This window comes from Balaenoptera ricei, chromosome 10 (assembly GCF_028023285.1).
Source record: "Balaenoptera ricei isolate mBalRic1 chromosome 10, mBalRic1.hap2, whole genome shotgun sequence".
In the NCBI taxonomy this organism is placed as follows: Eukaryota; Metazoa; Chordata; class Mammalia; order Artiodactyla; family Balaenopteridae; genus Balaenoptera; species Balaenoptera ricei.
This window is the reverse complement of record NC_082648.1, coordinates 97680229-97693713: the sequence shown is the minus strand read 5'-3', so window position 1 is coordinate 97693713 and position 13485 is coordinate 97680229. Positions and strand designations below refer to the sequence as shown.

Sequence of the window (13485 nt, the reverse complement as noted above, 5' to 3'; positions counted from 1 at the left end):
CGTTAAGCTCAGCCTTCCTCTCCTGCCTCCCTCTGCAGGCCCCTGTGAAGAGGCAACGTAACCTCGATGGAAAGGCTCTCTAGGACCCATGAAGGTGGCTGTCCAAGCGTGTATGGGGCCAGCTGTGCCATCCCCAGGGGCTGCCACCCCAGCGCTCTCTTTGCTCTCACCACCGTCACCACCACCAGAACTGCCATCACCGCCATCACCATCATCACCATCATCTCCACCGTCACCACCACCGCCACCATCATCACAGCAACACAGAGGCTCTGACCGAGTCTGACCCTGTACCAGGCAATGGGCAGAGGGCTTTCTATGCATTGTTTATGTCGATTCCCAACACAGTCCCATGACGTACAGACCATGATTATTCCTACTTCATGGAGAAGGAGACCGGGGACCAGGGAAGTCCGGCCCGAGTGCCCGAGACCATGCAACTAGTATAGGGCAGGGTCAAGGCCCCAGTCCAGGTCTGCAACCCCTGAGCCCAAGCGCTGAACCATCATAGGCACCACTTTGGGACAAGGAGAGGTGCCCTGGAACCAGCCCTTCCCCTCCCACCTAAGTCACCAGGCAGTGCAGATATAGATGCTGGTCCAGCCAAGACCCCCAGTGTGGGCAAAGACCCTCCAAGTCTTCCCAAATCTATGGGGAAATCTGCCTCCCAGAGCCTTTAGAGTGTGGTATGGGGAAGTCTTGTGTCTGCAGAGCTCAGAGTCCTGGTGGAGAAGGACCTGAGGCCTGGCCTGGTGACCCCAGGCCGTGTGCGTGTGTGTGCATGTGTGTGTGTTCACAGGTGCACACAGGCAATAAGCAACTTGTTTATCCCTTTGTCAACAACCACACATCAGCTAATGTCACAGCTCGAAGAACAAGCTACAAATTCAGTCCGGAATTCTAGAATCCAGGAATCTCAGAATCCGAATATCTTAGAATCGCCCAGGACCTTAGAGGCCCAAGATATTAATGACGGTCACCTTACACTCTATAGTGTGTGTTTCAGAGCACAGGCACAGGAAGCCGAGACCTGTGTCAGAGTCCCAGCTCTGACACCAGCCCACCTTGGCACATGGCTCAGCCTGGCAGGGACCTTGGATACCCTGTCTATAAAATGAGGGTGTCGGCTGTCCCGTGGCAGGCTCGCTGGGAGGATGAACTGGGGTAACACATCAGCACCTGACCACGCCACCAGCCACTAGGCCAGCACACAATGAGCCCGTGATGGTCTCCCACGCTTGTGAGCGCCATCAGCCACGGAATTCCAGAACCCTGGAATGTAGGCATCCCAGAAACACAGCGTCTGGTTTTAGACCCTGTGGGCTCCAGATCTTTACACAGGGAATCTCTGAAAAGACTGGGACCCCTGAAGTGGCCTAATCATCACCACACACATTCACCAGCACAAAGATCACACAGTCACACTCACACACACCCTCACACACACAAGCACACACAGAGACATACATACAATTACACACTCACACGACACCCAGTCACACAGACATCCATCTTACTATCACACTCACAGACAGACATGATCAAACTCACACACAGACACACACTCACAATGACACACACTCACAATGACACACACTCACACACAGACACATACAACGTTTACTCACATAGACATGCACTCACACACCTCACACACTCATTATCACAGACACACAGACACACACCACAGCATCCACTCACACACCACACACACCAATGCAGAGCCTGCATCTAGAGGCCTGGAGAAAAGTCTCTATGAGGCTGCGGGAAACCTGCCTCCCAGAATCTTCCAGCCGGTGTCTCAGAGCCCCTGGAACCCTCTGTCTGTTCCCTCTTCTGCATGACAGCCCTGCAGATGCGTGACGACAGCCCGAACACCCCCAAGCCTCATCTGCCCCAGGCCTCCTGTCACCAGCTCCCTCATCCATTCCTTGGGTGGCAATTTCCAGATCATCTGTTCCTTGGGACCTCTCCCCAGTCATGCTCAAGTTTGCCTTCTTTCCTCCGCAAGGACTGGACCAGGTTTGCACCAAGTCACCCAGAGTAGAGCAGACAGGTCACCTGCCTGATTCTGCAGGGACAGAGATGGATCTCTCTTGATGCAGTCTGGGAGCCCCAGAGCCCAGCTGGCAACCCAGTCAGACTGAAGCAACTATGGGGCATGTGGTCCACTGGTCCCCTCTGATCTTCTTCCGAGGAGCTGCAGCCAAGTCAAGGCTCCTCTAGCCTAAAGAGGAATGGCTGAAATCTGGCCTCTAAGTGCAGAACCTGACACAAAACTTGCTCTGGTCTGGCCAGCTAAGCCTGCCCACATATTGCAGCCACCGTGGTTCTGTCACCAAAATCAACAACTCGCCCTCCCAGCTTTTCAGTGTTAAATGAGTTGGATCAGCAACCCCTCCCATGATGGCTAACAAGACTCATAGCCAACATTATTTGTTGAGCACTTACTATGTGCCAGGCACCTCATTACAACCCAGTGAAGTAAGCAGTTTTGCCCGCTCCAATTTATAGGTGAAGAAACTGAGGCACAGAGAGATTAAGGGATTTTCTCAAGGTCAAGAGCTACTTAGTCAAAGAGCTGGGATTTGGATCTGGGAGGTCCGAATCCAGGTTCCCTGTTAAAGGGTTGTCCAGGCCTGGCTGTATACAGAAGGCTGCAGCCCCCTCCCCCTCCCCCAGTACCTGTCCATGTGTCTGTCACTAGGCATCATCGTTTGTTTGTTGGCCCTCGGCCTCATGACAAGTACCAGCAAGTGAGGCTGTGTTTGAATCTTGATCAGTGTGTTTGAACATTTCCCAGCAGGTGACTCTGCTGATCATTTTTCACTCACTCTGCAGTAATTAGAGCTTTGGGTCTTACTTCAGCGAACAAATCAGGGTGAACATGGCCCCTGATGGAGGGAGAGTATTCTAGCAGGAAGAGCACTGGGTCAGGAGTCCCAGGGCCCAGGTTCAAGTCCCAGCTCCACCCTCTCTGCATCATAGAGTCTCAGCAAGCTTCATTTCCTCTTGTATAAAATGCAGAACAGGATTCTTTCTCTACCTCACAAAAGGGACAGCAAATGGGAAAAGAGATTCAGAAAGTACCTTAATGAAAGAAAAACGGCTTCCCTGTACCAGGTCCCATGCTAGGCACTGTAGAGACATTTCTAAGCCTCACAAAAATCCGTTAAGGTGCAAGTTATTATCCCAATTTTACGAGAAGCCGATGCTCCCCTGATGCTAAGTGCCTTGCCCCTCGGGGCCAGGCCTGTGACCATGGACTGGCTCATGCGTCTCCCGGCCAGGACAAGAGCTGAGTGATGCAGGGTGGAGGCCTAAGTCCCTGGACCAACGATGAGGGAAACACAGCCCTGACTGCTCATCAGGGCCGGTGGTCTTGGGTTAGGAGAGGGAAAACCCTGATGCTCTTCTCAAATAGCCTCATCAGCGAGATTGCCCAGGCCAGAGTGCAGGAAAGGGGGATTTGGTAGAGGGAGGGCCTCCAAGATGAAAGGAGAAAGTCTGCAAGGCAGGGCCAGGCCTGTGCTGACCTTGGTCCCAAAAGACTGTGGCTTCCACCCTGGAGAAACCACTACCCTCTCATCCTCTCCTGCACAAGGAGCCCCAGAAGCTCCCAGCACTTGCTCCAAGGGTATCCAAACACCTGTGCTTCCAAAGCACCCCTCCCCACATGCAACAACCACAGCCCTGGTTCTCCTTTCTGAGAGCACAAGAAGAAATCAGGCCCTATGGCCATGTGCCCACATGGCACCTGGCACAGGGGATGCCCCAGGCCCCCTCCCAGGGGCACAGAAGCTCCAAGACTTTGTCTGTTCCCTTCTGTTCACTGCTATGTCCCCCAGTGACCAGAACAGAGCTTGGCACATAGTAGGTGCTTAACAAATACAAAAGAGAAAAAGAGAGAAGGGAATCAGGAAATCAGGTTTGTTTTCTTCCCTCCTTAGACTGGCAGCCATGAGGGGGAGAGACTCAGCCCACATCTTTCTGGATATCAGGAGCCACAGACCCACGAACCTACGCCCACGGACCCATGAATCCACACATCCACAGGTTCACAGACACATATACCCACAGATCTATAGATCCACAGACCCACGGACCTAAAGACTCACAGACCTACACACTCACACATTCAGAGATCCACAGACCATGGATCATGGAGCATGGGCCCACAGACCATGCTCCCAGCTCCTTGGACTGTCTCTGAGCCCCCAACCCAGCCGTAGCACTCCTGGGGGCATAAGGATTGAAGGCACAAGGCAAGAGCACATCCTGGGAACGTGCGGGAAGAAAACATTCTGCAGCAAAGAACAAGAGGGAGAGGAGGGGTCGGACAGGAGCAAGGGGAAGGGAGGATAGAAGAGAAGAGGGGAGCCAGAAGAGGGGGAGAGAGGATGGGGGAGAGGGGAGGAGGGCGCTGCTCCCCCGGCAGCCCCCAGCCAGCCCAGCAGCCTCTCTTTCCAAACATGGTTTTTGAGCACCCTGAGCTGGGGGCTGGGCACCCAGAGAACAAGGCAGCCGAGGGGGAGACAGACGCGACTCAAGGAGCCCCACAAGAGCCTGTTATTACGTTGGACCATGTTCAGAAGCTGCTGGGGGTGGGACAGAGCTGTGCCCAGAAGCAGACTTTCCTGGGGAGCCCCACTCGGGGCACAGGGTGAGGGTGGCAGAGATGGTAGTGGAGGGGGACAAGGGCAGGAGCGTCGGAGGCGACCCCCCACGGGCTCAGGCTGTGGGTCTGGGTCCAGGACCACAGGGAGGCTGCAGCCAGGCCAGTCCTTGAAGCTGCTCCCAGCTTGGCTGCGGGCTCACGAGGGTCAGGCTGTCTGGAGCCAGCGACAGCGAGTGGGAGAGGAGGGGTTCTGGCAGTCACCTCCCCACCCAAGGTCAAGGGGAGTCAGGGCACAGGGATGTGGAACTGCTGCTTGGTGCCCTCTGGTGGGCCTAGAAGATGCCCTCTCAGAAGCACCTGGAACGGGGGTGGGGGGGAAGGGGGCAGAGAACCTTGGTCAGAGGAACCGGGAGGGACCTTCAGCCAGGCCGGTAGCCCCTCCCCCAGGCTGCCCTCCACGGTGCTCCAGAGGCAGGCCTGGGCAGCTCTGAGGAGCCAGGCACGGAGCTCAGAGGTCCTGGTGTGGTACCCAGGCCCCCGGGGGGTGTGTGTTGGGGAGGGTGGGAGCGAGTTTGGTGCCAGCCAGCTCGGCACCACCCCAGGATGTGCTCTTCCCTTTTCCTCTTCCTCCCCACCGGACTGCAGCCCCAGAATCAGTCCCACTCAGTGCCACCTGCCCTGACACCTACTGGATCCTCTCCCTCTGGTCTCAGCACGGATGGTGGAGGTGGGAAGGGGACAGGGAGGTCTCTAGACTCCCCCGCCCAGTCCCCATCCCAGGCCGGGGTCCTGGAACCTGAACAGAAAGTTTGTCCTCAAGCGTGGACAAGAGTTTCCAAAGCCAGTCCTTGGGGCTGAGGGGAGACACTGATCCGAGAGGTGGCCTCACAGCATGGGCAGGGCCTGAGGATTGAGACAGTGGGGAAGCAGGCCCAAACTCCTCAGCGAGACCCTCTCCCGCGGGGCCTAGCCCACGGACCCACAGCTCCATCTGCACACCACTCTAGCCCTAGGCAGTGCCAGGATCTGCTGGGTAAATCCCCCAGGTGGCGAGAGACAGAAGGACAGACTGGGTCCCTGGTCAGGCCAACCTGAGCACCCCAGCCCCTAGGACGCTGCTCACATGGCGTGTCAGACCCCATCACACTGCACGGCAGACGCAAGCAAGCTTCCTCTCTCTCTCTCTCTCTTTCATACACACACACACACGCAAATAGGGACACACGCACACATGCATACACCTGGGCCCAGAACATAGACTCCTAGGGCCTGAATACGGCTCGGGGTTCTCTCCAAATGCCAGTCTCATCCATGGCTCAGGAGCCCCCAGGACCCCAAAGGGAAAGAAAGACACAAGCAGAGCAGCTGACTGACGCCTCCGCCTGGGCCCATCCAAGAGCCCCCTCCCCCAGGCATCATGACCTCCCCCAGAGGCCCTCCCACTCCCTGCCAAGGCCTCTTGCCCCCAACATCCCACACACACACCACTCAGCAGACAATTAAAACCCGATCATCATGAACACTCATTATATAACCAGCCCCGACCTGCTGAGGATTCCTTTTACCCCCTAAAGTCCCAGCTCCCTCCTGGCTTCCTACAGCGAGGAATTGGGCACCCCCTGGGTGCTGACCAGAGAGGGGGCCGGCTCTCCCCCCCACCCGGGCCTCGAGGAAAGTTAAGGCTGCCTGGGATTTCCCCCATTGCATCCCCTGCTGCGGCTCTCCCTCCACCAGCGCTCCCAGCTCAGTCCCGTGGACACTGGCACCAGCTATGGTCCCGCTGGCCGCAGAGCCGCAGCAGCTTAGGGGCAGCGGAATTGACAGCCCCCGGCCGGCAGCCTGACTTGTTGAATAAATTTCTGCAGCGCTGGCTCAGCCGGCTTCAGCATTGGCACCGAGAGAACTTTCGTGGCCTTGGAGAAGGGACCGGTCAAAGTTTCCCGTCCTTCCTCCCAAGGCGCCTACCCCGAAGGCACGGGGTGGGGGGCCGGCCTGATGGGCACGCGCGGGTGGGGGACCGGTCCCCAGAAATAAATAAATAAACGCCTCAATAAAGAAAGAACCCGACGCGCCAAGAAACTGGCATGGAGCGGAGCCCTCCCTTGCTTCCCCTTCCCCCCATCCCCGCCCCCAACCCACCTACCTTGGCATGGACTTGGCCGGGCAGCGGGGGGTCGTCCACGTTAGAGCCGCAGGGACGACGCGGCCCCCCCGAAGCCAGAAATCGAGGGGGACCCCCAGCCCCGCCAGCTGCTCCCCCGCCAATTCAGGATCAGCTGAGCCCCCGGGGCGCGAGGGGCGGCGGGCAGTGGGCTGCGGGCCCCGGGGCCCGGGCCATGGCTGGAGGAGGCGGCGGGCTGGCGGGAGTGTCGAGCGGCTCAGGCGAGCGGCGAGAAGCCGGCAGCGCGAACGAGCCGCGGACCGAGCCGGAGTTGGAGCGCGCGGCAGGCGGCGGGCGGGCGGGAGCGCGGCGCTCCGGGGCCGGGGCCGGGGCCGGGGCCGGGGGCGGGGGCGCTGCAGGGACCGAGCGGCGGGCAAGTGCCCAGAGGAGAGCCGCGCGGGCGGCGGCCCAGGGCGGGGGCGCGGGGTCGGGGCCGCGTCCCTCGCCCGGCTCGGCTGGGCTCGCGCCTCCGGCCCCGGGCTCGAGGCGCGGGGTCTGCGCGCGGCGGGGGCTGCGGAGGAGCCCGAGCGCCCGGCGGTGCGGGGACGTGCGGCAGCGGCGAGACCGAGCCGCGTCGCGTGCGAGGCAAAGCCGTCCTTATACTGACACCAAATGTCTTCGGGGAAAGCTGCAGGCGCGGGACGCTGGAGGGGGGAGGCGTGGAGGCGACAGACAGACTGACGGCGACGGCTGGTGAGCCACCACTTCTCCCAAGCGGACAGGTAGCCCCCAGCCTTGAGGCCACCTCCTTAAAATTCAGGGTCGTGCCTGGGGGAGGGTCCTAGCCCCTCAACATGGGGGCTGCGTCATGCATAAAAAGGGAGGGACCCTATTACCGACCATTCCCAAGTCCCAGGTGCCTGGTTTGCCCTCATTACAGTCCGGATTCTCACCGAGATGCGGTGAGAAGGGTGGGGAGAGGGTCCTTCACTGCCCCAGTGAGGGCCTGCCCATCTAAGACCACCAGCTTTTACAAGGTGGAGCCTGGCTAGAACTCAACTCCAAAGGTCACTCCACAGCCCAGGCAGCCTCCCCTCTTCTCATCCACATCCAGCTTCTTCCCACCCTTCAAGGCTTGGCTGAAAAGCCACCTCCTCCAGGAAGGCTTCCAAGAGGGCTCCCAAGTGGAACAGATGCCTCTCTCCAGCTGCAAATGCCCCAGCCTTGCCAATTCCCCTGGGCAGCCCAGGCCACAGGACCCTGAGGGGTCAGGAACCTCAGCTCAGCTCTCCCACCCCCACTTCATCTTCTTGGGGGTTGGTGGGTGGGGGCATCCTGCTGAGCTGGGGGCTGTGGTGGGGGGATACTGAAGCCTGCCCTGCTTGGTCTGGCAGATGGACAGAATGTTGGGGGAAGGTGCCTTCAGGCTTGATCCCAGCTTGGCCCCTTCCTGACTGAGGGCCTTGGGCAAGCCCCTTAAGGTCTCTGAGCTTCAGGTTCCTCATCTGTGAAATGGGGGTAAAAGTTCACACTTTGCAGAATAAGAGGAGTCTAAAAAGGTTTTAGCACCATGCCTGGCGCATAGTAGGTGCTCAACAAATATTCATCGCTTCCTACCTTTTCGTCTGTCCAGGGAAACAAGACAAACCTTTGTCACCAGACCAGAGTGCAAGGTCTTATAAGCACACACCAGGCTAGGCGGTGTCTCACAGGCATGAACTGAGCAGGCCAGAAGGTGTCCACCGGTGGGATGGATTTATTTCAGAACAGAGTGGGCTTCAGATCAGGAGTCTCGGGGAAGACCTCATCAAAGGCCAGAGGCTTGCACCGGGCCTCGAAGGCTTGTGCAGGATTGAGATAAGAGAGGGCGTGGGTGGAGAAATGGCATCGAGAAGGGATAAAGGACATGTGCAAAGACATGGAGGTGGGAATGAGGTGGCGAGAGCAGGCACTCCATGCCCTGACCGGCTGAGTGCCCAGCTGGACAGCCCGAGGCCTGGGAGAGTGCAAGAGATCAGGCAGCAAGGCAGGGAGAAGATGCCACCTATTGCTCGCTTCCTCTCCATTCTCCTCTGGCAACACTTACATTAAGTTCAAAGGCTGGACGGGACCCTGAGAAGCACCAGGTGGTGAGTTCTCAGGACTGGGGCTTTTCAGTTACAGTCTCCCAAAGTGACTGCTCAGCTGCCCCCACCGCAGTTGCATACCTGGAGTGACATAAATCTCACCGCCTCCTGAGGCAGCTGCTTTGTTCTCTGTGCATCTCTGATCCTTCAAGTTCTGTTTCAGATTTAAGGAGAAATTTGCACCCCCCAGCTCCATGATCCAAGTCCCTTCCCTGTCCGGACAGGACTAACAACCCCTCCCAGCCTCCTTCAAGCATCCACACTGGCAGGAAGTCCTGCTTTATGTCCAACCTAAATGCTTTATGCTTCAACTAAAACCTTCATTGTCCACTCCTTCACTCTTCTGCCCACCCCACCGCTCAGCACTGGGATGGGCTCTGTGGACATGGGGGGGCACACATAGACTAAAGGTCACGGAAGGAGTGTTGATGAGGGGCGACCCTCAAACCTGCTGGTGAATGGAAGTGCAATTCCAGGTCTCCGCAAGAAGCAAGGCTGTGGCAGTCTCTCCTGGAGGCCCTCGCTGGCTGCAGGAGCTTCATTTATTCATTATTGCTATTTATATTGGGCCTGGTATTTGCAGAAGGCTGCAGCAGTCGCGCACACTCATTAGGCCCCGCCGTGCCCTGGGAGCTGGAGCCTGCCAGGGCCCTGCCAGGGCCCTGCCAGGTAGGGACCTGCCAGGAGGTAGGTGTGATGGGCCCCAGCCCGGAGTCCCCTAGTGCACCCACCTGACAGCTGGGCCAGGCTCCCTATCCCCTCCCCCAGGGACAAGGCCCAATCCTTGTTGGGCCCTCACTCCCTATTCCAGCAGCTGCTGGGCTTCTCTGCCCGTCCCCGAGGAGAACTTTCTAGCAATTGTAGTGGCTGGAAGGGTAGGGAACACCTGTCAATGGGGATAAACAAGCTGGGACTAAAGGAAGCTGGGGCAGGATTCCTGCCCTAGGACATGAGATAGGTCCCTTCCAGGCCTAAAGATCCAAAGAGTACAGAGACAAAGATTCCAATATCCTCAGAATCCACAATGATTTATTTCTCAAACACTTACAAAGCATTTTTCTGTGCCAGACCCTGGTCTAAGCCCTTGACAAATATTATTAACGCATTTAATCCTTTCCGCAGTCTTGTAAATTGTCACTACTATTTTACAGATGAGGAGCCAGTGGCAGAGAGAAGTTAGGTAACTTGCTCAAGGTCACACAGCTAATAAATGGCAGAGCTGGTATTTTAATTCAGGGGACCAGGCTCCAGAGTCTGTGCTCTTAACGAGGATTCTGGATTCTAAGATTCAAAAACTCTGAGGCTTCCCTGGTGGCGCAGTGGTTAAGAATCCGCCTGCCAATGCAGGGGACACGGGTTCGAGCCCTGGTCCAGGAAGATTCCCACATGCCGCGGAGCAACTAAGCCCGTGTGCCACAACTACTGAGCCCACGTGCCACAACTACGGAAGCCCACACGCCTAGAGCCCGTGCTCCGCAACAAGAGAAGCCACCGCGATGAGAAGCCTGCGCACCGCAACGGAGAGTAGCCCCCGCCCGCCGCAGCTAGAGAAAGCCCGCGCGCAGCAACGAAGACCCAACACAGCCAAAAATAAATTAATTAATTAATTAATTAATTAAATTAAAAAAAAAAAAAAGATTCAAAAACTCTAAGAGTCAAGGTTTCCAGGATTCCCAACAGGCAGAATAACCCCATCTACTAGGGCAGGGAGGGGATGGCCTGAGATACCCTCACATGGGTCACCCCGTGCCGCTTCGAGCACATTCCCCCGGGGCATGGAGAGGGACTGCTCTCAGCCCGGTACCCTGGATGCCTAAGAACCAGGCCCTGGGAGCCGCCCGCCATGATCAGAGCTAGGGATAGAAGAAAACCAATGGCAGAAAACGAACTTCAACATTCCAAGAGCTTTTATTAAGCATCTACTGGGTACCTACCGGGCCTGTGCCAGGGCTGAAGGACGTGACAAGATAGAAAGGTAACAGAAATGCTGACTGTGGATGAAACAGGGCGGAGATTTGGAGTCAGACTCAGAGGGAAGGTGGGCCAAAGCTGGGCCCCGCAGAGACAGGTGCTTGATGGGTTCAGAGAGGCCAAGACGGACCCAGAGCCCAGTCTGGAGGGTCGTGGCTGGATTGGTCAGGGGAGAGAAGAACCGGAAGTTTCAGAAGGGAAAGAGCAGAGAGTGAAGGGAGAGGAGAGAAGATGAGGGGGTGGGGTCACGGGGAAGGAGAGCCCCTGGGGAGGAGTCCCCGGAGAGCAGGACTCCGATGTGCCAGTCCCCTCTCCCCACAAGCCCCCAGGAAGTTGCTAGATGCGCACAGTCCTTGTGAGAGTGTGGGAATGTCAAGAAAGGGATGAAACCCCCTGGGAGCTGATGTGCACGAGGCCAGCCCTGGGCAGGTCAGCCAGCCCATCCCCCAACTGGACTAAGCTGACGGAAGCAAAGGTCAGAGCCAGAGGGGCCCAGGAGGACGCTGGCATCCCTTCAGAGTCGCTGCAGCCACAGGAATCCCGCCCAGGCTGGAAGGGTGGTGGTCCAGCATCTTACCCAGCTGAGGAGAGGCAGCCCCCTCCCCCGGACAGGTGCCCATCTCCTCCATCAGCCCACTTAACCCTGGTGAGAGGGATCACGAAGCTCATTTTACAGATGAGAGAACCAAGACCCAGAGAAATTAAGTCAATTGCCCAGGGTCACATAGCTAATGAGCGGCAGAAACAGGGTTCTATGCCAGAGTGAGTGAGTGAGTGAGTGTGTGTGTGTGTGTGTGAGAGAGAGAGAGAGAGAAGAAGAAGGAGGATAGAGATCCACCTGCCCAGGAAGGAGGCTGGAGATGGGCAGAGGAAGAGGGGACAGATCTCAAGACACCCAGTTTCCTGGCAGGTGGGAGACCCCTGACTCACAGCCAAAAGAAGCCTTTGTTGCCCTAGAAGCTTCGCAGATGGGGCTTGAAGAACCTAGTCTGGGCGCAGTGGACACGGCTGCTGGATGCCCCAGAAGTCTGCAGTGGGTGGGGGCGGGGGGCAAGGAGGGGCAGCAGCTTTATTCCAGGGTGAACGTCAGAGAAGAGAACAGCAGCCCTGCCCAGACCCCCAGCCCAGACAGGACACCAGAAACCCCCTAACATCCGACTAGCGCTTGACCATTGGCAAATCACCCCCTCTGTGCCTCACAACATCCGGCACGCATAACCCGGCATGCAGTAGGTGCTCAGCATTTGCTCAGTGCATTCCTTGAATGCCAGCACTCAAACAGTCATTTCCAGGTCCGTGTTACTGATGAGGGAATTGAGGTGATGTGGCATGCGGACAGTCACTCCAGGTGGTCACTCAGTGACATTTACGAACCACCTACTATGTGCCAGGTATTGGATGTACCGAGACGAATGAAACCCAGCCCAGCAGGGGGATGGCCATGTTCAGATAACAGGTGTTAAGCGCAGTGGAGAAGGGGGCCCACGAGGAAACCGTCTTTTCTGGTGGGGGAGGGTCAAAGCAGGCTTCACATGCAGAGCAACCCTCTGAAGGCTTGGTGGGGGGCAGTGGGCAGTGGGTGGGCGAGGGCTTTCCTGGCAGAACATTGCAGGAAGGTCATCTCAGGCAGGGGTCAGGAGGAGCAAAGGCCTGGGGGTGTAAAGGAGCAGAGCTTGTTGTGGGAACAACCCTGCTTTGAATGCCAGGCCAAGGGGGTGTAAGTGGGGAGTGGCAAGGTCAGGTTTGTTGTGGAAGCCCGGACCTGGGTGCCATGTGAGAGCCCATCGCAGAAGGCAGGATTAGGGCCCGGAGGCCTAACTAGCCTGGGCTGTATTGCTGACAGGAGGGATGGGGACAGACTTGAGGGATGTTTTGGAGGCAGAGGGACAGGACTTAGAAACTTAGGGAGGGAGGGCCCTGGTTTCTGGTCCTTCCCCAGGTGGACGGTGGTGCCTGACATCTCCCCCAGCAGAGCCCCCAGGGCTCCTCCCAGCCTGGGAAGGCAGACAGTGGGATGGGGGTGAGACAGGCACAGTGAGGGAGAGACAGCAAACGAGAGAGATGGGAGAGTATGAGATAAAGGACACAGGAAGAGAGAGGTGAAGGGAGAGACCAGAGACACAATGGAGCCGGAGGAGAGAGCGATGGGAGGAACCAAGGGAAATCAGCCTCTGCTTTCTTCTCTCTGTCTCTGTCTGTCTCTGTGGAAGTGCTTCTCCTTTTTCCTGTTCCTCTTTCCCGTCTCCTTTCCTCCTCAGCTGCCTCTCTGTCTTCTCCTTTCTCTGACTCTGTCCATCTTTCTCCCTCCATCCCCCTCTGTCCATGTCCACCTCTCCTCCCAGTATTTCCCTGTCTCCCTAACTCCGGGGGCCACTTCCTCTCCATCTGTCTTTGTCCTCTGTGTGTAAGTCTCCCTGCACACATGCTCTCACTGTCTTTTTCTCTCTGCCCTTCCTGCTGTTTGCAGAAAGAATAATGGAGCAGGCATCTCTTCCCTTTATCCTCCGCTGGACAAAGGCTGGCACCCCTGCAGTCAAGCCTCCGGGAAGCCACCTTCAATGTCGCCCTCAAGGAGAGATGATTGGGGGCTGTGCGGGTGGGAGAGGGGCCCTGGGCTGGAGAGGCTGCTCCAGGTTGGCCTCAGTCCTCACCCTGCAACCTCGGGACCC

At 57.5% G+C, this 13485-nt stretch overlaps 1 protein-coding gene across 1 annotated transcript in view; it reads right to left on the bottom strand.

Moving 5' to 3' along the window:
• Positions 1-6791, bottom strand: part of CACNA1I (calcium voltage-gated channel subunit alpha1 I) — a 115365-nt gene extending 108574 nt beyond the window's left edge. The window contains exon 1 of the mRNA XM_059934866.1: positions 6762-6791. The gene's annotated coding sequence lies outside the window, so the exon portion shown is untranslated. The remainder of the gene's footprint in view (positions 1-6761) is intronic.
• Positions 6792-13485: the final 6694 nt, after the last annotated feature.